This window comes from Rhincodon typus, chromosome 19 (assembly GCF_021869965.1).
Source record: "Rhincodon typus isolate 14 chromosome 19, sRhiTyp1.1, whole genome shotgun sequence".
NCBI classification, from domain to species: domain Eukaryota; kingdom Metazoa; phylum Chordata; class Chondrichthyes; order Orectolobiformes; family Rhincodontidae; genus Rhincodon; species Rhincodon typus.
The window spans coordinates 11,702,052-11,724,216 of NC_063350.1; the positions used below are offsets into that span (position 1 = coordinate 11,702,052).

Here is a 22,165-nt window from a genome sequence, read left to right on the forward strand (position 1 = left end):
CCTGCTGTGTTCATCCAGCTCTACACCTTGTTATCTCTGATATCCAAAGTTGTTCTTTTATTCTGTCATTGATAGTTTCCAGTAATTCCCCACAACTGATGTTAAACTGACAGGTCAACTGTTTCCTCCTTTCAAAAAGGAAATGATCACACAAAGGGTAATTTCCGCTTTCCTCCCTTCTTAAATGCTGAAGTGACTTTTGCAATTTTCCAATCCAAAGGCACAATTCTCAAATCTAGAAAGATTTGGAAAATTATGACTCTGTATGCAATTTCCTCATTTATTTCTTTAACGTATGACCAAGGAACAGGAGTAGGCCAATCAGCACCTTGAGCTTTCTCTTGCATTCAATGAGATCATGGATCATCTGATCGTAATCACAAACCCAAATTCCTACCTTTCACCCCGTTGCTTAACAAGAATCTATTTGGCTCTCTAGTAAAAATATTTGAGGACTCTGCTTCCATCACCTTTTCAGGGAGAGAGTTCCAAACATTCATGACCTTCTGTGAGAAAACAGTTTACCTCCTCTCTGTTTTAGAAAAGTAACACTTGATTTTTAGACAGCGACCCTAGTTCTAGATTCTCCCTACAAAAAGAAACATCCTTTCCACACCTACCCTGGCAAAACCCTTTAGATTTTATGTGTTTCAATCAAGTCACCTCTTACTCTTTCAAAACTCCAGCAGACACAAGCCAAGCCTGACCATCCTTTCCCCATCAGACAATCCACTCATTCCATGTATTAATTAGTCTGGCAAACCTACTTTGAATTGCTTCCAGTGTATTCGCATTCTTCCTTAAATAAGATCACCAATACTGTGCATGGTACTCCCGATGTGGTCTCGCCAGTGCCCTGTATAACTGAAGCGTAGCATCCCTTTTGTATTCAATTCCCCTCAAAATAACTTATATTCTATTAGTTTTCCTAATTACTTGCTCTACCTGCATACTAACCTTTTGTGATTCATACATCAGGACACCTAGCTTTCTCTATATCTCAGAGCACTGCAACCTTTCACCATTCAGATAATATGCTTTTGTAGTCTACTTGCCAAAAATGAACAATTTTGCCCACATTATACTCTTGTTTATCTGAAGTTCCATTGTTTTCATTATTCATTTTCTTTTACATATTAAATCAGATTTGTTCCTCCATTTTGACTTATTGGTATTTGTCCTCTTCCTCCACTGTGTAAGTAAATATAGTGATGATTTCCCATCTCTGTGTAAAACTCTCCATGTCTTACTACATACATAAATACTTTGTATTTTTTTATCATTGCTGCTGTTGTTGATTTCCAAAGCAAAACTTGAGCTGAGATTGTAGATCTGCACAATAAAATCTGAATACATGTTCTACAACATCTGTTATCTTGGAAAAATCTAGGTGAGGCAATAAATTATAAGGTGAATTCTAAGTCTGGTGATCAATATGCCAAAGCACCCTCTTGGGGGGCACCTTGGAAGAGAACTTGCAGGTGGTGTGTTCCCATGCATCTGCCACTCTTGTCCTTCAAAATGGATGTGATTGTGGGTTTGGAAGGTGCTGAGGAGATTTAATCAACATCTGTATTTGGTATAGACTGCTGCTAGAGTGTTGGTGGTGGAGGGAGTGGATGTTTGTGGATGTGATGCCAATCAAACAGGATGCTTTGTCCTGGATGATGTTAAGCTTCCTGATTTGTTTGGTGTCAAGCTTCTTGAACTTTACTATATAAGCAGTAGTTCAGAGTATGAGGGATCAGACTTGAGGGAATGCAAGATTAGTTAAAATGAACATTAGTGTGCATGTGCATAGGATGAGGTGGTGGTATAGTGGTAACATCATTGAACTAATAATCTAGAGGCCCAGGTTAATACTCTGGGGCGTGAGTTCAAATCCCACCATGGAAGATGGTGCAGTTTAAATTCCATTAATGAAAATCAATTAACAATGACCACGAAATGGTCCTGAGAACCCATCTCATTCGCTTGTCGGTTAGGGAAAGAAAATCTGCCATCCCCATTCAGCCTGGCCTACATGTGACTCTGGACCTATAGCAATGTGGTTGACTCTTAATTGCAAGCTGCTTAGTTCAAGGGCAATTAGGGAGTGGCAAAAGATTTGTGGCATTGTCAGCAATATACATATATCATGAAAGAGAAAGAAACTAAGGTTGGTGACAACAAGCACAAGAAGACAGATGGAATTATGTTTGTATCCTTAAATGTGATCACATGCAACTGACCAGTCCTTTTGCCCACCACGAAATCACCCAGGGTACTTTTCACCTACTATCCACTATCACTAAATCACCCATATTTTCCAATTAATTAAATTATGTGCAATTCCTGGCAAGGACAATGCAGATCTCCAAAGGTGAGGGAGAGGTAGGGAAAGGGGGAGGAGTTTAAATCAAACTAAAGTTTGAAGGGGAGATAAGGCACTCCACCTCTTACAGAGTCCACCTTTCTCTAAAAGCGTCGAGAGAATTGGTGGACACTGTTGCTCTCTCTCCAAGGACACCCAGACACAGATGTAGCTGGGGGAGTGGGGTGAGAATATAGTACAGCAGCAATAACAATCCCCTGCCTTAAACTAGGCGAGGAAAGGACACATAATATTCCTAGCTACAATGTAGTCAGAAAGACGAGGAAGGAAAAATAGTGGATAAGTATGGCAGTATTGGTAAAAAGACAAGGACAACACAGTAAAGTCCTGTAATTCATGTGCCAGTCCTTTCCAAATTCTCATATCCACGAGATACTTACTGTGTACTTTTTTTGCCCAATGGTCACTCAACCATGAGGAAATAAGAACAATGCACAAATGTCTCACATTGCATGTGTGCAGTCACACATTTTCACCATCTGCAAAAACATCGATGCAACCTTCTCCATGTTGCAATGTCTGCCAACATTTGTACTTTACCGAGAATGAATTATTTAATTTTTGGTTCGAAAACAGAATTGATTTGGTTAGACTTAAGGAACAATAGATGGGCTGTTATGCTGCTGAGTGTGTAATTCAGGCCATCAAATAGTGGGAAACAGAGGAGCAAACTGGAAGGTTTTTCTGCCATCCTTGTTTCCAAGAGTTGAGCCATAGACTTCTACTGAACTGGCCCATGCTATGGGCAAAGTACTGCGGGAACTTGCCATTGCCTTTTGCAAGATGGCTGACCAGGAATCTCTCCCACTGTTACCACCTGCCATCAGGGGTATTGGAACGATATATAGGCTGACAATCAATCTGTTTGGCCTTGTTACAAATGCACCTTCAATCGTCTGTCCTTGCCTAGAACTTGAACACGGTGCTTCTAGCCCACAGGTAAGGACCTTACCACTGTGCCACAAGACCTCCTTTTAGCTGGAGCACTGTATCTGGGCCAGCTCTGGCCGGCACTATATATTAGAAAGCATATCAAAATCTTCAAGAAGAAAACCTAAAATGATAGCAGGGATAAAACACAGCACAGAGAGACGAGAAACTGGGGGTTACTTACAATTGTACAGAGAAGATGTATTGTTGAATATAAATGAAGTGTTCTGTAGTGATTTGAATGAGGTTGGCCAGATCGATCTCATTGAGTATCAGTTCCCTGATTGGGGCTGTTAACCTGGGCCAATAGAGAGCCCTGGCTGACAGATATAAACAGGAGTGTCAAGGATTCTGCTCACTCTCGGGACTGGCTCTGAGTGAGCTGGTCAGAGTCCATGTAAATAAAGGATGACTTCTGACAGGATACTGGCCTCCATGGATTTAATTCATGTTCAAAATCTTAAAGGATTCTGATAGAGCAAATAGGGGTAAATAGGTTCCAGAGGCAGTAGGATCAGAAACTGGAAAACAAAGATTTATGGTGATTAACAGAAGAACCAGAGCATCCTGAGTAAGGCAAGGCCAGCATTTATTGCCCATGCTTAATTGCAGTTGAGAGAATTGTGGTGAGCCATCTCCTTGAATACAACTGAGTGGTTAACTAGGTCATTTGAGATCTGGAATCACATTTACGTCATATCAAGTATGGACAGCAGATTTCCACCCCCAAATAGCATTAGTGAACCAGATAGGCATCTACAGCAATGAGTGGATTTATTGTCACAATTACACATACTAGCATTGTATTCCAGATCTTATTCAATTAATTGAATTTGAATTTTACTACTTGTGATTGAATTTGAATTAATGGATTTGTTGGATTCGATCTCTAGATCATTAGTAGAGGCCTTTGGATCATATGTTCAGGTTTCTGTTACAAGTTCAGTAAATTGCTGACTATGCTACCACACCCTGAGTCAGACTGCTCTTTCAAAGAATCAGCACAGAAATCATGAGCCAAATGACTTCCATCCATGTTGCATCAGGCTAAGGGCAACGTCACTATTAACTTACTTCATTGTTATTAATCTGTATGATCTTTAAAAATATATCAAATGTATGCACTGATTAGTTTAAAGGGAGATTGATCTGTCTCTCATAGAGACAGACATGGACTAATAGTACTCCAATTTCAGATACAGCCAGTACGTATAAACATTCACTACAACATCGAATTAGGGAGTCATTACATTCCTCAATGCAAGGGAAATTAATTAGCTTCCTCTAACTGGAATAAGAAGGAAGCAGCATCGTCCAGATCTGAGTATTGTTGAACTATCAGTTCATCTAACCATCCCATTGCAGGCAAGAGCACACCATTTCGTGATACATTGTTGAACAGCTGCCGGTCTCACTGCAGCAATGCTAACAATAGAAAAATGACAAAGTCCATCATTAGAATGTAAAGAACCAGAGGCCGTTTGGTTTGTCAATTCCAGTCCTTCTATTAAGCATAACATTATTTACATTCTGGCTGCCTATTTGAAGCACAGTGGGTCATTTTTTTCTTTAATTATAAAGCTAATTAAACAGAATACCAGGATATTTATTCATCAATGCAGCTTCACTATTTAATACTGCCCTCTAACTAACTACCCTTGACCTTCACAGCAGCACCAACAGCTCAGAATGTCCTGAATTATTTCTTCCTATACGATAATGTAGTGTTGCATGAGGTCCTGGAGTTTTTGATTTTATTTGATTTATTGTTGTCACACATACTATGTACAGTGAAAAGTTTTGTTTTGCATGCAGTACAGGCAGATCATAACATACAAGGACATTGGAGACAACATCACCAATGAAGAAGTGCTACTCAGTCAGAGGTGCCTATAGTCATCGTGACAGAGGGTTAACTGAGACTAGTAGGGCGCATTTTTCATTTCCCGGGCACAGATTGGCAATAGAATGGAGAAAATGAGGTTGGCCAAAGAAAAACTAGTGGATTATATGTTAAGGAGAACTTTGAAGAACTGGACATCATCTCGGATGGAGTGATGGACCATGGTCAGTTGTGGAGACTTGCTCCACATTGTCCTGGTTGGGATTGAAAGAACTAAATCTAAATAAGTCTCTCAACTGATTCCCATAATCTTCAATTGCATGATGAGATATCTATCCAGCACTTTTAAGCAATGGGTTAATGAATATTTGAACAATTTACAGACAGCAGTCCCCATGGATGAGTAACAAAACATATTCATTGGCTCAACATATTGTGCACAACTCTTCATTCCCCAAATCCATTGCTGAGGAAGTTTCCCCATCCCAATGAGTCTAATGCAGTGCTGAATAACACCCCTTTTATCATGTTGATCCACTGGTGGCTACTTTGTCTCATCCTTTGGTAGTATGCATTGGTGACGAACCCATTTCATTGATCAAATCCGTGTAAGTAGACAAATGAGTCCGCCTTCCAATCTAAAGGCTGAACGCCCTGGTGAATAATTCACTCCGCCTCCTGAGTCAATGCACTGCTGAATAACTTACCCCATCTACTGGTTCGCGGCTGCTTCGACGATTAATGCAGTCTCTCTTCCATCTCCTGGCGTTAATCTCTGCCTCTTCCTTTGCCCCATGTCTTTATCCAGCACTATCCTAGTGCAAGCCCACCCCAGCAGGCAGCCGGGGCTCAGTCCTGTCTAACTCCACCCAGTAGGACCGGAGCTCTCTCCCTCCTCACTACTTCTGCCTAACTCCTCTAAGTCTCTGGCGGTCGTTTCTCTGCCGGGTTGTGTAAAACGAGTCCTGGTGGAGAACTGTCACCCGGTCGGTGTGTGCAGGAGTCGAGGACTGCAGCCTGTTGCTTGCTCTCCCCTTTCTTCCTAAACGTGATTAAACCCAGTTCTGATTCCATCTCAGCTCAGACCGTATTGGCAGCTGGCCCTCAAAGAGGTAAGCTTGTTGCAGCTTTCATTTTATGTGTGTGTGTGTGTGAGACAGCTTAACATTTTGTTTTTTAAATGTAGTGCATAAATGTATTTGATGCAACGAACAATAATTCTGAAGCTATAGAGCTAACAGTAATATGATCTCGTTTTGCAAAGAAAGTCTTTAGTTGTAAAATCTAACTGTTTTTTAACACTAAGACTAAACTATTATGTTAAGCAATTTATATAAAGTGTGGGATTTTAATCACGAGAGTTTCAGGTTTATCCTTAAATCACAAATCATTAATTATTTTGTGTGACACTTCAAATACCTCGTAAAATTCTTTCCATATTTCCATCTCTCTGGAGCTCTGATGTTTTACAATCTATTAGGAGAGATTAGTTGCCTCACCCCGTCGGCAGTTTCAACGTGTCAGGGTTATTGTCAGGCTATTCGGCCATGCAGGTCTTCACATTGACTTCTGACCCTGAGTATCTCGCCTGTATAGATGGTGATTAGAAAGAGGTAACATTCCACATGTTCTCCACCTTAAACCAGCAACTTTGGGGTTCACTTTTTAATTCTTTCAACAGGATGTGGGTGTCACTGGTACTGCCAGCATTTGATGTCCATCCCCCATTGCCCTCAAACTGGCTTGAGGCCATTTCAGAGTGCAGTAAAGTGTTAGCCACATTGCTGTGGCTCTGGAGCCATATGTAGGCCAGACTGGGTAAGGATTGGCATATTTTCTTCTGAAAAGAACACTAGCTACACCAGATGGATTTTTTTTTTGCAATAATTATCAGTGAATACAGGGTCATCATCAGTCTAGCTGTTCATTGAGTTCAGATTTCTCCATCTGCCATGGTGAGATTTGAACTCGTTTTTCACAAACTTATAGTAGATTATTAGTCCAGTGTCATTACCATTACACCATAAGACTACTTCTTTGTTTCAATCGTAAAGATGGAGAACCAAACATGGACTCTTTTGCTTTCAATGGGTTACTTTTGTGGTAAATTGTGCATTTACCGGGGAATACAAAAGTTCTTTACATATTTGTTGAAGCTTTAGGCAATTTAACAGTCCTTTGTACCATTACCTTCACTGGTATAAATGAATCTTTCCTGTAGCTTTTATAAATGCCCACGTAACAATAGGTCTCATGTGAACACCTGGATTTCAATCTCCATAATGTCAAAGGCTGAATCTCAAAACAACAGCCTGTCCAGTCAAAACTGTCAAGTAAATCTATGTTTCGAAACTTGCAATAGTCTGATTTTTGTGCAGGAAATAGCTTATGCTCAAAAGGGAATTAGATTTTTTTGTTCGAGCAGGAACAATGTGCAGAGTTACAGGGAGAAGGAAGGAGATTAGTACTAACTGAAATCTCACTCAGACCCATATGGCCAAAAGGCCTCTTTCTGTGCTGTAATAGTTTTGTGATTCTCGTAGCACTTTGCAAGCCTCTAGGGAAAGAGCAAAGAATTGTGACAAATTGGCAATGGCCTAGTGGTATTATTGCCGGACTGTTAATCCGGAGACCCAGTCAATGTTCTGGGGACCCAGGTTCGAATCCCGCCACGGCAGATGGTGGAATTTGATTTCAATAAACATCTGGATTAAGAGTCTAATGATGACCATGAATCCATTGCCGATTGTCGGGGGAAAGTCCATCTAGTTCACTAATGTCCTTTAGGGAAGGAAACTGCCATCCTTACCTGGTCTGGTCTGCTGTGGGTTTGGAGTCACATGTAATGTGGTTCTTAACTGCCCTCTGGGGCAATAAATGCTGCCTGGCCAGTGACACCCTCATCCTGTGAACGAATAAAGGGGTTGTTCTTTCAGAGAGCCAGGACAGGCATGATGTCCCAACTTCTGTGCTATTGAATCCTCCAGGATCCTTGTCTGGCTGCTGTGCCCTGGCTTAGTCAGGTCTTCCTGCTACTTACAACTCCTGGATGAATGAGATCGCCAGGAAAGAGATCTGTCCCACTGCCCACACCTAGATTTTTAGTCAAGTGCTAAGGTGACCTTGAGGGATACCAGCATGGAGTGTTTGCGTGCTAGCTGGAAGCCTCTTGGGAGCAAGGCCAACTCGTGATACCCTTTGTTTAGTTACAGCTGACTTCAGGTTTGAAATTTGTTTATTTTCTGTTTAAAAACCCTTTTATTTTGATGTGGGAAAAAAACCACGTGGGACAAATGCAATCTATAAGCTTGAATCACTCGTTGATGTCTGTAGAACTGGGTAAATGTGGTCAAATCAGAACACTTATTGAAACAGATTGTTGAGAGAAGAACCTGTTGAATTTGTGATACTGTCTGTTCATCTTCATGGCATTTCTAATATTAACATTCAGATGTGACAGGGTGGTTAACATGTGGAGAATCTGACTTTGTGTTTGGATAGGCAGACCATCAGAGTTGTACAGTCAAGGCGAGACAGTGCTCCTTTGTAAATTTAATAGCGGGGGAAAAAAAAATCCCTGAGAGAAATAGCACAGGAAAGGTGAGCACCAAAGTGAAAGGAAGGCATACATAAAGTGTCTGCAGGCACCTTTGCTGTCAGCTGCTGATGGATAATTTAGTGATCTGTTTGGCTGATCCACTGATCAAACAGATCTTTGCTGAATAAGGAACCTCAGTTGGTCTGGTGTGGCCAGTCAGTACCTGATCAGAATTGTTGACATTTTGGCTGGAATGATTGGATTGGTATGCATGGTGAGAGTAATGGGGAGCTAGCTGCAGGGCATTACATTTAATCAAATCCTTCATGTTGAACAACTAACATGCAAAGTTGTCGCAGGATTAGGACCCAATTCAAGAAAATGTAATTTATTCTCTTCAGTTGCCTTCAGGGTATACTTAATAAAACAAGGTTTTTCTGAAAATGCTGTTAACCATGCAGCTGATTGTCCAGCTGACCTTTGCTTTCTGATGCAATCGGTTATAGGAATGGATATGTTCATGATCCTGTCACTTCTGTGGCTGCTCACTGCTATTCTTTGTAAATTTGGACTGGGAGGGGAGGAGTCGGCAACACAGCTGCAGTCTTTCCTTACCAGAGTTTAGCTGAGTCAGAATGGACACCAATCAAAATTCAGAGGTAGATTCAACAATTTTCTACTGAAATGGGGTAAATGAAGAGACTGGTGGAGGAATGGAGATCCCTAGATGGTGTGTCATTGGGAAATTCCTCTCCAATCCCTTCCTCCTTGAAACTAGTCCAGGAGATGAGGCTGGCCAGGATTCAACTTGTTTTGTTTGCTGATAGATTTATGAAGAGGTTTGGAAAGAGGTTTGTGTAGAGTAGAGTTCTAGAGGGCCAAATGGCCCATTTATGTTTTGTACGTTAGACCTACCCATGCTGTGAGGCGAGTTCTGCAAACTCCAGCTGGAAACAGGTTTTCAATTTAAGGAATTTAGTGAATTGATTCTCATTGTACGAGAATGGTGAGCCTGTTCCTGAAGTCGTTCACATCATTGTCCAGTTTTGGTATTGAGACGTGAGTGAGGCATTTAAGCACTGGAGGGAGTGCAGAGAGGGACAATTAGGCTGGCTGGTTAAGAAGGTGCTAGGCATGCTTGCCTTCATTGCTCAGACCACTGAGTGTAGGTGTTAGGATGTCATGTTGCGGTCGTACAAGATGTTAGTGAGGCCACTTTTGGAGCAGTTCTTGTCACCCTGCTGTAGGAACGTTATTATTAAATTGGAGAGAGTTCAGAAAAGATTTACTAGGATGTTGCTGGGACTGGAAGGATGAGTTATAAGGAGAGGCTGGATAGGCTGGCTCTTTCTGCACGAAAGTGTTGGAGGTTGAGGGGTGACCTTATAGGGTTGATAGAATCATGAGGGGCATAGATAATGTGAATATCAAAGGTCTTTTCCCTAGGGTGAGGGAGTTCATAACTAGAGAGTATAATTTTAAGGTGCGAGGAGAAAGATTTAAAAGGGAGAGGCAACTATTTCTGAGGGTGGTTTGTGTGTGGAATGAACTGCCAGAGGAAATGGTAAATGCAGGTACAGTTACAACATTTAAAAGACATTTGGGTAGGTACATGAATAGGAAGAGGTTTCAAGGGATATGGGCCAAACGCAGACAGGTGGGCTAGTTTAGTTTGGGAAACTTGGTCATTGTGGACGAGTTGGACTGAAGGGTCTGTTTCCGTGCTGTATGACTCTGTTAGCTTTCTGAATTGTGGAGAAAGCTTCGAAGGGGTGCAGTGGGGCAGAAGGGAACTGTTGGGCCTTTCAGTGTGGACATTTTCAAAGCTGAAAATATTCAACTTGTTATTTGGGGTGGGAGCTTCAAAGATCTATCAAGCGTATCATTCTTCAACTCTGCAGTGACCTCCTGCTACAAAGCTATTGGCTAAGAAAGGGCTCGGACTCAGCTCTGGTGCCCCCCCAAGTTTCAAAATATTTTGACACTCAGCATCTAGGCTGTCTGAGAAAGGTTAGTCAAAGGGCTACTGGCCCAGCATGAGCTAAAACGTTTAGGATAGGAAACAGAATGAGATAGAGGTGGCAGTGTAAGAAGTGGCAACATTTTTTAAAAGTTAATAAGTATAATGTTTAAGATGAGTGTTTGGGAGAATGATTGGTTACATTAATGATTTCACTTTCAGTTACAGGATGTAGTTTTTCTTAACAGTTTAAAAAAAATCTCTCAGCCACTTCACAGCTAATGAGAGCCAACAGCTTTTGGAGGAGACTACAGTGTTTTTTGAAATTTATGTTCGCTGCAGCACTGGAGGAAAAATGACTCATTGGTTTAACTGGCCGTCAGTCAGTGAGAATGTTTCCAAGTATTTTAGAGGAAACGGGAATGTGGGTCAGCTTTCCCAATTAGATAATGTTTTTGTAAGTTTCAGATGAAACAAAGACATGCATTACATCAACTGCCTGAGCTAAGAATTTGAGCGTGCTTTCACATCCATCAGCCTGTTCACAGTCTGATCTGAAATGTTACAAAGGGGAAAAATAAATAGTGAGATCTGAATGTTTAATTTTACATATCTGGAAAAATACAGAATTTGCAGCACTGAAACAGACCATTTGGATAAATCTGTCAGTGTTATGCATCATTTTACTTCATCGCATCTTATCAGAATATTTTCTGTTCCCTTTTCCCTTAAAGGCATTGATGCTATTTTATAATCATGGACATATTATTATTTTTCAGGATAATTACTGTTGCCACCCTATTTTAACATCCTTCATTGAAAATTGCAGTGTCATGAAATGGTGGAATGCACAGGTCCTGGCTTGTAACTCTGTCTGAGTAATGCAGTGTTACTCTGGGAGGGAAATCGGGCAGATTTCAGACGTTCCAAAGGAAGGGAAATTACAGAGCCATTCTCCTCCAAAAAGTCCACGATTTCTTCTGGCCTGGGACTAGCCTCTTTGTGTGAGGAGAAGGTGTGTGCAGCATGGGGAACAGCTAAACTACATTAGGAAATTTAGATTTTGAACCCTTCACTGATGTCCTTGCGTTCAGGGAGATTGAGTTTTTCTCTGATCTTGCTGGTGAATCCCCAATATAAGCTATAGTAACTGCATTGGTCCCTTCCGCACTGTACTTGTTGGTCAGAGGTCCTTAGCTAAATTGTGCCCTGGAAAGGTAATTTTTAGACAGGACAATGAGAATATTTGTTTTCATTTATGTTGGATTTAAATATTAAATCTGAAGAAATGATGAAAAACAAAACCAAGCAGGTAAATATTGTTCTGATGTATTTATTGGTAAATAAAGGCTAATTGTACACTTTTTTTTTCCTGCTTTTTAATCCATTTATGCCTTTGAGAGACTTAAAGTCCTGTGTGAAGGAACCTTGTAATTTCAGTTATATTGAAACTAAAGCAAAATACTGTGGATGGTAGAGATTGGAAATAGAAACAGAAAAGGCTTGTGAAACTCGGGTCTGGCAGCATCTATGGAGAGAGGAATCAAGTTAAAGTTCTAAGTCCAACATGATTTCTTCTGAACCTTCTTGAGTGCAGTAGGTGACTGCTTCATTTACAAGATCTTCAGCCGCAGCTCACTTCTTAGAAGTTTGAGTTTTTTTTAAGGTGCATTATTCATCAATACTAGGAATGTTTCATTTGCCTGATACCTAGTTTCAACATCAACATCGCTAGATTGATAATGTAATTTGGTGGAGTTTAAACCTTCCTGTACATGGCACAATTCTGGGTCCTTTGTAATTAAAAAGAAAGGAACCGTTACTGCAGTTTTTCTATTTTAAATAGCTGTTTAAACCATTCACAGCCTACAACATTTTAATACATTTTTCATGGAAAGTGGGTATAGCTGGTTAGGCCAGCATTTATTGCTCCCTTGAGAAGGAGCTGAAGTGCTGCCTTTTTGAAACTGCTGCAGTTCTGTGACAGAGGTACACCCACAGAGATGTTAGGAAGACAGTCAAAGGAGTTTGACCCAGTGACACTGAAAGAACGGTGCTATCGTTCCAAGTCAGTGTGGTGTGTGGTTTGGAGGAGAACTTATAGGTGATGATATTCCCATGTATCTGCTGCCCCTGTTCTTCTCAATGGTCACAGTCATCGTTTGGAATGTGTTGTCGAATAAACCTTGGTAGGTTGCTGTGGTGTCTGTTTGTGGTACACACTGCTGCCGCTACGTGTAGATAGCAAAGGGAGTCAATGATAGATGGGGTGTCAGTAAAGTAGGCTACTTTGTCCTGGATGATGTAGAGCTTCTTAAGTATAGTTAGGGCTACACTTAACCAGGCAAGTGGGGACTATTCCATCACACTCCTGAATTGTGTCTTGTAGATGGTACACAGGTCTTAGGGAGTCAGGAGGTGTTATTTGCTGCAGAACTCATCACTGCTGACCTGCTGTTGTAGCTGCAGTATTTATATGGCTGGTCTGTCTTTGAATGTCAAGGAAAGATAGTCAGATTCTCTGAAGATCGTCATTATTTGACACTTGTGTGGTGTGACTGTGGCATGCTCTCCAGGTTTTGCTACGTGTGAAAATGGATTGCTTTTGTTTTGAGGAGTCATGAATGATGCTGAACATTGTACAATCATCAGCACATATCCCAACTTCTGACTCTGTGATGTTGGAAAGATAATTGATGAACCAAGATGTTTGGGTCTACGACACTACCGTAAAGAATTTCTACAGTGATTCCTTGGACTGAGTTGATTGAAGTCCACCAACCACCACTGCTTGTACTAAGCATGATTCTAATCCGTGTTCTCCATTGTTTCAGGCGGGCTTTTTGATGCCTCTGATAGAACCCAAACTGAGTGTCAGCAAGCAGCTTTTTTTTTATTGTCACGTGTACTGAAGTACAGTGAAACATTTTGTTTATGAGGCACAGAAGGGAGATTGATTCAAGCCCTCTGTGGCACTTGACAGCATAGTTGACAATCCCTTCCATATATTACTAATCATTTTGAGAGTAGACAGATGGTGCCAGTTTGGATTTACCTGCTTTTGTGTACAGGATATACCTGGATAACTTTCCAAGTTGCCAGTGTACTGGGACAGCTTGGCTAGAGTGGGGCCAATTCGGGGCACATCTTCAGTTCTATTGTTATAATGTTGTTAGCGTCTGTAGCCTTTGCGGTATTGAGTGTCTTCATGCTATTTCTTGATGCCATGTGGGTCTTGGTGTGGGGGGAGCGCGGGTACAGTCTGTTAGCTCATTTGGTTGGATGCCTAGTTTGCACTGCAGAGGGATGGCAAAAGCATGGGTTCAATTTACACACCAAATGAGGTGACCATGAAGTATCCTTCTTCTCATCTTCTGCCCTAGCCTGAGGTGTAGTGACCCTCTGACTAAACCACCACCATCTTTGTCTCTCTTTGAGAGAGCTGCCCTATGGTCCAGTCAAACAATGGTGACTTTACCTTATTGATTTGGCTGAAGGCTGGCATCTGTGATGCTGTGGACATCAGATGGAGGACAAGGTGGATTGATACTTCTGGCTGAAGATAATTGCAAATATTTGACCTTGCCAACTCCTACAGTCTTTCTCCTGGTGTTGGTGATCGAAGACACTAGTTTATAATTGTTTCTTTATATCCCCTGCCTTTACCTATTTCTAATTCCATTTTCAAGCCCTGGATAGTTTGGAAATGTGTGTAAGTCGTCATCCTATGGGGACCTGAGCTGGCTGAGACTTGATGCTGTCTAAAGTAGAGTTCCCTAGTCGCTTGCAGCGAAAACTCCCTTTGATCGAACTGGAGAATGTACAGTATTTGTGGAATTGCGCATCCATAAGGAGTTAACAGAAAATGAATAATGGTGAAAATTGACAAAACAAAGTCCAGCCTGGAGAGACATCATGGAGACTTTATCTGGCCAGATTGGGTTGCTTGTCATCCGTAAAACACTTCTGTCTACAGTGACTCGCATCTGGGTTTGATTTCTAGCATTTGTACCACTTACTGATCCAGGAAAAGAGCTTCAAATGATGGATACATAATGAACTAAGTGACTTGAATAGGTTACATCATGTCCAATGATGTTGGTTGTAAAATTGCTGCTATTATAATTACATCATGTTGCAGGACAGAAGCAGGCCCATTCGGCCCAACAAAGATATATTGCTGATTACTCACGTCATTCCATCTATCTAGTCAGGTCAGCCCATCCATTTATACCTTTGCCCCTCCTGTGTATCCAGCTTCCCTTTACAGGTGCCTAGGCTGATTGCTTCAGCTTCATTTTGTGGTCATGAGCTCCACATTCTAACCACTCTGTGGGTAAAGAATATTTCTCCTGAATTCTGTGTTGGTGTTAATGGTGAATGTAACACTCTCTCCACACCTCTTCAACTCCCTACCTTGTTTCCTCCTTTACAACATTCATTACACCTAGAGTTTTACAGCATCTAATATTTCCTTGTGTGTCATGATATCATACTGTTTTATAACAGGTCTGTCAAGCACCTTGGAGCATTTCATAATGCAAAAGTGCCCTACAAATATGTGTTGTTATTTAAGGACCCCTAACTTTGGACTCCTTGTAATAAATCATACAAAGGAAATTTTAATTTTTAAAAGTTTAAAATCTGATATTTTGTAGATTTAGAACAGAAAGAGTCTGAATTATTTTCTTTGCAATGTTTTACATCTTACAATTTAAATGAGGAAACAGAAGTCACACCCACATTTCATTAATAAGGGCGCACGGTGGCTCAGTGGTTAGCAGTGCTGCCTCGCAGCACCAGGGACCCGAGTTCGATTCCAGCCTCGAGCAACTGTGTGGAGTTTGCATATTCTCTTCGTGTCTGCACTATTTTCCTCTGGGTGCTTTGGTTTCCTTCCACAATCCAAAGATGTGCAGGTTAGGTGGATTGGCCAGGCTAAATTGCCCAAAATATCCAGGGATGTGTGAGGTAGGTGGGTTAGCCATGGGAAATGCAGTGTTACAGAGGTAGGGGGTAGGGGGTAGGGTCTGGGTGGGATGCCCTCCAAAGGGTTGGTGTGGACTTGATAGACCGAATGGTCTGCTTCCACGCTGTAGGGATTCTGTGTAATATCATGATGTACAGGACACTTGCAAATAACTGTCTGTGTGACCAACTATAGAATTACCTGGACAATGCAGCCTACACCTGTCCATTTTGTGTATTCAGAGCTTTCATTTTGGGTTTTCAAACACGGCAGAAAGATCAAGCCCTGCATTTGTGGAATGCCTTGTATGCTTTGTTAACTGTATTACACAACATTCAATTTGTTTTTTTAAGTTGTACCCTTTTAAAATTTAAATCTTGCTGTTTTGTTTTTGATGATGTTTGAAGATCAGAAACAGCCATTTAATTATTTTATTCACTCATCATAACACCTGTAGCTTTTCAAGACTGCTTGAAATAATTGTGTAACTAGAAAGGTTTGAATCATTGGCCTTGTGACAGAGATGTTGAAGTGGAGATTTGGTAGGTGTGTTCAGAATTTTTGAGAGGTTCTGACAGTAAGTAAGGAGAAAATGTTTCTTCTGGTAGGAGAGGCACAGATTTGAGTTAATTGATAAAGATCAAGAATGGAAAGAATACCAAATCTCAAACTATAGAATAGTTCCATGTTGGAACCTTTTGCTTTGTATGAGCATCTTAAGTCTGTGTTATCCGGAAGTTTTTTTTCTGGGTTTCAATTTAGTTGTTACAAGGAAGAATGAATGGTGGCATTTGTAGAGAGCTTTTATACACACATAGACAGAGACAGCCTGCCACCTTTACACCCACACAGACACTTAGCTACAGAGACGTAAGTGCAAACACAAAGGCATAATAGTTGGATTATCTCCAAATATATGTCCTCCTAGGCACAAGTCATCCTAGAATTCTTTCTACCACCCCCATTACCCACTTTCCCCGTTCAGTTTTTGGCCTACCATACTTGAAGGATACAGCTTCCTATGCAATGGTGTTAAGAGACAAGAAAAAGACATGTTGATCGGGACGAGGGATAGAAATTGTGGGCTCTGGTGTTTCTCATGTTTCTGGGCCCCTTATCCACCAACTTTCCCCGTCACATTTTTAACGTATGATGGTTGTCAATTTCCTTGACAACACAGTATGTATATGCTATAGATTTAAATTTAATGGAAGACAATGACAATGGAGGATATTGTTGAATTCTTCCAATTCTTTTTTAGTACATTTAACTCCCTCCTTCATATTCTCTGGTTGCCAGAATTAAGAACTATGGTCATATGGGTTTAACTGTTTATGTAGGCTTAGCAAATCTTCTTGACTTTTATACTCTATGCTGTTATTTTTAAATCTATTGAAAGGTCTTTCAGTATGATAAACTTTACAGCCACAGCTTTGTTAGACAATTACATACAACTTGGTCAGTTGTTTTATACAACCATCTCCGCTCCTATGAACCTGGTCCTATTCGGAGATCCAAAAGACTTGAACCTCGCAGCCAACACCTCCAGTGATATTCCCAAATATAAATGAGAATATCTTGTACTAGGAGGGACCTGTGCTATTGCTGCACAATTCCTGGTTTCATTTCCAAGTTTTGACATGGAGAAACCTTCCAGTAAATTAGCACCAAATCATTCACCTGCAGTAATGTGCTAATTTTATTTATACAACTGGGCTTTGATATCAGAAATAATACATTTTGCAATTGTGTGGTAAATATTTTCTTGTTTTAAAACTAACCACATTTACAAATGAAGAAATTAACAGGAGAGCAAAATACTGCTGATGCAGGAAACAGGGCATAAAGTTATGTTTTTAATCAGGGCCATTTTTGTTCCTTTTTCATTCTCTCTAAGTGATTTATTAGGTGATACAATCACATGATGACATTTACCTTATGGGATATTTGAACTCTCTCAGAACCAAAATTAGAAGAATTCAACAATATCCTCCATATTCATCACCCTCCATCCTCAAATCCATAAGGAAAGCATGACATGGCTAGACATCACATTGTTTTTATGTGTCAATTTAAACTAACATATGTTTAAAAACATTTTTTCTCTCTAAAATAACTGACATTCACTTCTACACAAAAAAATCTATCACTCTAAACACACCTTCCACAAACTACTGAGTCACAGTTAATGCCCTTCCATTGTATATGCGCAAGTATGCAAGATATTAGATGGGACCACTCTGTGTCTCAGATATAAGTCTTTTATTTAAATATAACGATTGACAGTTACTATTGCAATAACATCTACTGCATCTTCCCCAGATCATAGTTCCTGAACATATGCAGCTTTATGCTAAAGTTTCCACATTTATCTGCAACTAAACTAGGTTATAGGGGGATGGGTCTGGGTGGGATGCTCTGTGGGTCGGTGTGGACTTGTTGGACCCGAAGGGCCCTTTTCCACACTGCAGGTATTCTATGATTCTAAATGATTACTCTGATTTCAAGTCTTCTTAGCTTCCAGTTAGATGAATGTTACTTTTGTTGAAAGGTATGAATCTGCGTATATTCCCTTGTGTCTGTCTCTGTCTCTGCCTCTGGCTCTTCCACCACCTCCATCTCCTCCTCCACTTAGAGATTTAGGTGGCAGCAATGTAGGACACCCCTCTGCTTCGTCTGTTCTTTCTCCTTTTTTTTTTTAAATCTTTTTCCCTCCCCTCTCCATGTTTCTCTACCTTCTCTCAGCCTTGGACACCAGCCCTGGCCTCTGAAGCGGGGTTGACAGTCTGCAGCGTCGCTAGCAGCTAGAATGGGGACGCCAGCGACCGGCGGCCCAGTGTGGAGCGTGGTGGCAGCCAGTTTTCAGACCGCATGGAGGCGCCCTGTGCTGGTCTGCTGTGAAGTACCTTTGGAGAAAAACTGTGATGTTTGTCTTGTTTTTTTTTCTGACCTATGGTCGTACTGTGTATAGCTGTAATGGAACCTTTTTTCTTCATTTCTCTATTCTGTAACTAAAGCTTGTACCTTAGTGCCTTTGGACCTAAAATGGCACTGTAATTAGTGACTTGTAAACTTTTCACTGTGCTCATTTGAGTACATGTGACAATAAAGCTAATTCAATTTGCCAGCAACCCTCTCATTGCTGCCACATCCTTCCGAACGGCTCCTCCAATAAGAGGCTGCTTCTGTCCCATGATTACTGCTGATAGGTTCACTGGTGAAGCATGAGTGAGAAGCAGTTGGAAGATAGGGTTTTCTCTAGTCACTCCTGCGCTTGAATGTCCCTGAGTCTTGATTTGTGGCCTCACGAGAATATGGTGTGCTGGTGTCCCCTAGTGGGTCCATATCTCTGTGGGAGTGAGTACTGCCAAGGGAGGACTATAACCCCCAGAATGCATTGTTACTGTCCATAGCCAAAGGTCGCAGGGAATTCGGCACTAGGTACAGGACAATTGGATCTTGACAGTTGGAACTTCCTCTTGGAGCAGAGGGCTCACCAGCCACTTGTTGGCAACTTCCATTGAGTCCACTGGGAGATGGGCAGTGCTACCTTAGCCTGGGAGCCCCTGAAGGCACAAGCTCCAGGAGCTAACACCAAATGCAGATCCTTCCTAGGGCCCTGACGTTGACCCACAATGCTGCCCCAAAACCTTGATGACTGGGACATCATGACTAGATACCATTTGACCCACATTGCCACCATTAAAGACTTCTAGGATGGCAAAAAAAAACAGAGAAACAGGGCTAATAAGAGAGCGGGAACATACTGTGGAAAACATCGCTTAATCAAATGACTTGGCTCACTTCCATGAAATCACATTGGATCTAGAGTAAAGGGGACAACTAACGTTCTGACATAAACATTTTCAGTTTAGTCATGATGTACTGATATTCAGAGCCTAAAGATTGAAAAGTATTTTAAATTGTTCAAATGTGTTGAGCATTAGGAAGCACCTGCACATCACTGAAGCCTAAAAAATTTGAAGAAAGTGAATTCAAAACTGCTGTGATTTGACGTTTAGCCTTTTTTTGTAAGCGTAACCTCCATGATATTTCTTTCCTACCTTACACACGTTTTCTGATGATTTTGAAATAGGGTTTGCAGTAACGACATTAGCAGGACCCCAACTTCCTATCTGCTGTCTTTCTATTGGAAAGTCAAGCCTGGTGAAATGCACACAGAGGAAATAGCTTGTCAGTTTCTAATCTGTGGTGTTTCTGAACAGGAAGTGTTAAAGGTAAAATGGAGTACTGACTGCACTGCTGATTAGAGTTGCATTAATCGGACAAGTTGCTTAACCATGAAACAAAGCATATTCTCCCAGCTGAACTTAACAGGTAAATAAAACAAGCCTAATTATGTTGGCTGTTTCATATTTATGTTGTATCTTTGAAAATTTAACTTTTTCTGTCTGTTCTGCCATGTGCTATTTGAGCATTAACTATTAAACTTGCACTACCTGAGGTTGCATTTAACCAGTTTCCATTTTTAAAAAATTGAAACTATTTTTAGAAAGGTACATCCAGAGAAGTTGATTTTAGAAGGAAGAAATGGGAAATTTACTGGTTCGGAATAGTAATTCAGAATTTTTGAGTGGGGTGGGTGTTGTTGGAATAAATAAAGAAAGACTGTTTCAACTGGCAGGAGGGTGTAAGAGGATCATGACTGGGAATTAAATATCCAAGGATAGCGTGCTATCGAAAGGACATACATTTGGGCAGAGGGCCCGGGGTTGCCTTGTTAGTAAGAAATGAAATTAAATTGATAGGAAGAAGCAGTATAGGGTCAGAAAGTGTAGAAACTGAGTGTGTAGAATGGAGGAGCCACAAAAGGGAAAATATACTGTGATGACTGTTATGTACAGGCCTCCTAATAGTAATCCGGATGTGGGAAAGAAAATAAATCAGGAGACTAAAAAGGCATGTAAGAAAGATTCTAATACAATAATCAGGGAGACTTCAATATGCAGGTGGACTGGGAAAATCAGATTGGTAGCGAATCCTGAGAAAAGCAATTTGTGGGATGTCTATGAGACTGTTTATGTTGGAGCAGCTTGTGGTAGAACCAACTAGGCAACAGGCAATTCTAAATTTGGTGAGGTGTAATGAGGCAGACTTGATTAGGGAGCTTAAGGTGAAGGAACCCCTCAGGGACCAGTGACCATAATATGATACAAGTCACCCTGCAGTTTGAGAGAGTGAAGCTTGAATCAGATGTAATGGTTTTACAATTGTTGAGTAAAGGTAACTACAAAGACATTGAAGGAAGATCTGGCCTAAGTGATTGGAAAGGGATCCGAGCAGAGAAGACAGTGGGGCAGAGACGGCAGGGGTTTCTGGAGGTAATTTGGGAGGCACAGCAGAAATTCAACCAAGGAAGAAGAAACATACTAAAGGGAGGATGATGCAACTGTGGCTGACAACTGAGGTCAGGGACAGCATAAAAACAAAAGAAAAGGCATATAATGTGGTGAAGTGGCAAGCCAGAGGTTTAGGAAGCCTTTAAAAAACCAGCAGAGGACAACTTTAAAAAAAAAATTACAGGGGGAGAAGATAAAATATGAGAGTAAGCTAGCTAGTAATATAAAAATATTGCAAGTTTTTTTTAGATATAAAGTAAGAGGAAGGCAAGGATGGACATTAGATGGCTGGAAAATGAGACTGGAGAAGTAATAATGGGGAGCAGAGAAATGGTGGAGGAACTGAATAGGTAATTTGCATCTGTTTTCACGGTGGAAGACACCAGCGACATACCAGAACTTCAAGAGAGTCAGGGGCTAGAGGTGAGTGTAGTGGCCATCACTAAGGAGAAGGTGCTAGGGAAGCTGAATGGTCTGAAGGTGGATAAATCACCTGGATCGGACAGACTAGACCCCAGAGTTCTGACAGAAATAGCTCAGGAGGTTGTCGAGGCATTGGTGATTTTTTTTTTCAGGAATCACTGGAGTTAGACAGAGTCCCAGCAAACTGAAAAATGGCTAATTAAGAAGGGAGGGAAGCAGAAAACAGGAAATTTATAGGCCAGTTAGCCTGACCTAAGTCATTTTGGTTAGATTTTAGAGTCCATTATTAAGGATGAAACTGCAGGGTGTAATTGAAAATGCATGGTAAAATAAGACTGTCAGTGTTAAGACCACAACTATTCATCATATATATATATTAGCGATTTGGACAGAGGAACTCGGGGCATTGTTGCTATGTTTTCAGCTGGTACAAAAACAGGTGAAGGGACAGGTAGTATTAAGGAAGTGGGGAGGCTGCAGAAGGACTTGCACAGGCTAGGAGACTGGGCAAAAATGTGACAATGGAATATAGTGTGGGAAAGTGTGAGGTTGTGCACTTTGGTGGGAAGAATAGAGGCTTGGACTACTTTCTAAATGAGGAAGGACTTCAGAAATCTGAAGCACAAGTGGACTTAGGAGTCCCGGTTCTGATTTCTTTTAAGGTTAACATAGAGTCATACAACATGGAAGCAGACCCTTCGGTCCAACCAGTCCATGCTGACCATAATCCCAAGCTAAACTAGTCCCATCTGCCTGCGCTTGGCCCAT

General features: G+C 41.1%; 1 protein-coding gene across 1 annotated transcript in view; it reads left to right on the forward strand.

The window, feature by feature from the left end:
• Nucleotides 1–5,835: 5,835 nt before the first annotated feature.
• The window catches only part of ppp1r16b (protein phosphatase 1, regulatory subunit 16B), a 154,793-nt gene continuing 138,463 nt past the window's right edge, over nt 5,836–22,165 (forward strand). Inside the window, exon 1 of the mRNA XM_048608268.1 lies at nt 5,836–6,259. The gene's annotated coding sequence lies outside the window, so the exon portion shown is untranslated. The remainder of the gene's footprint in view (nt 6,260–22,165) is intronic.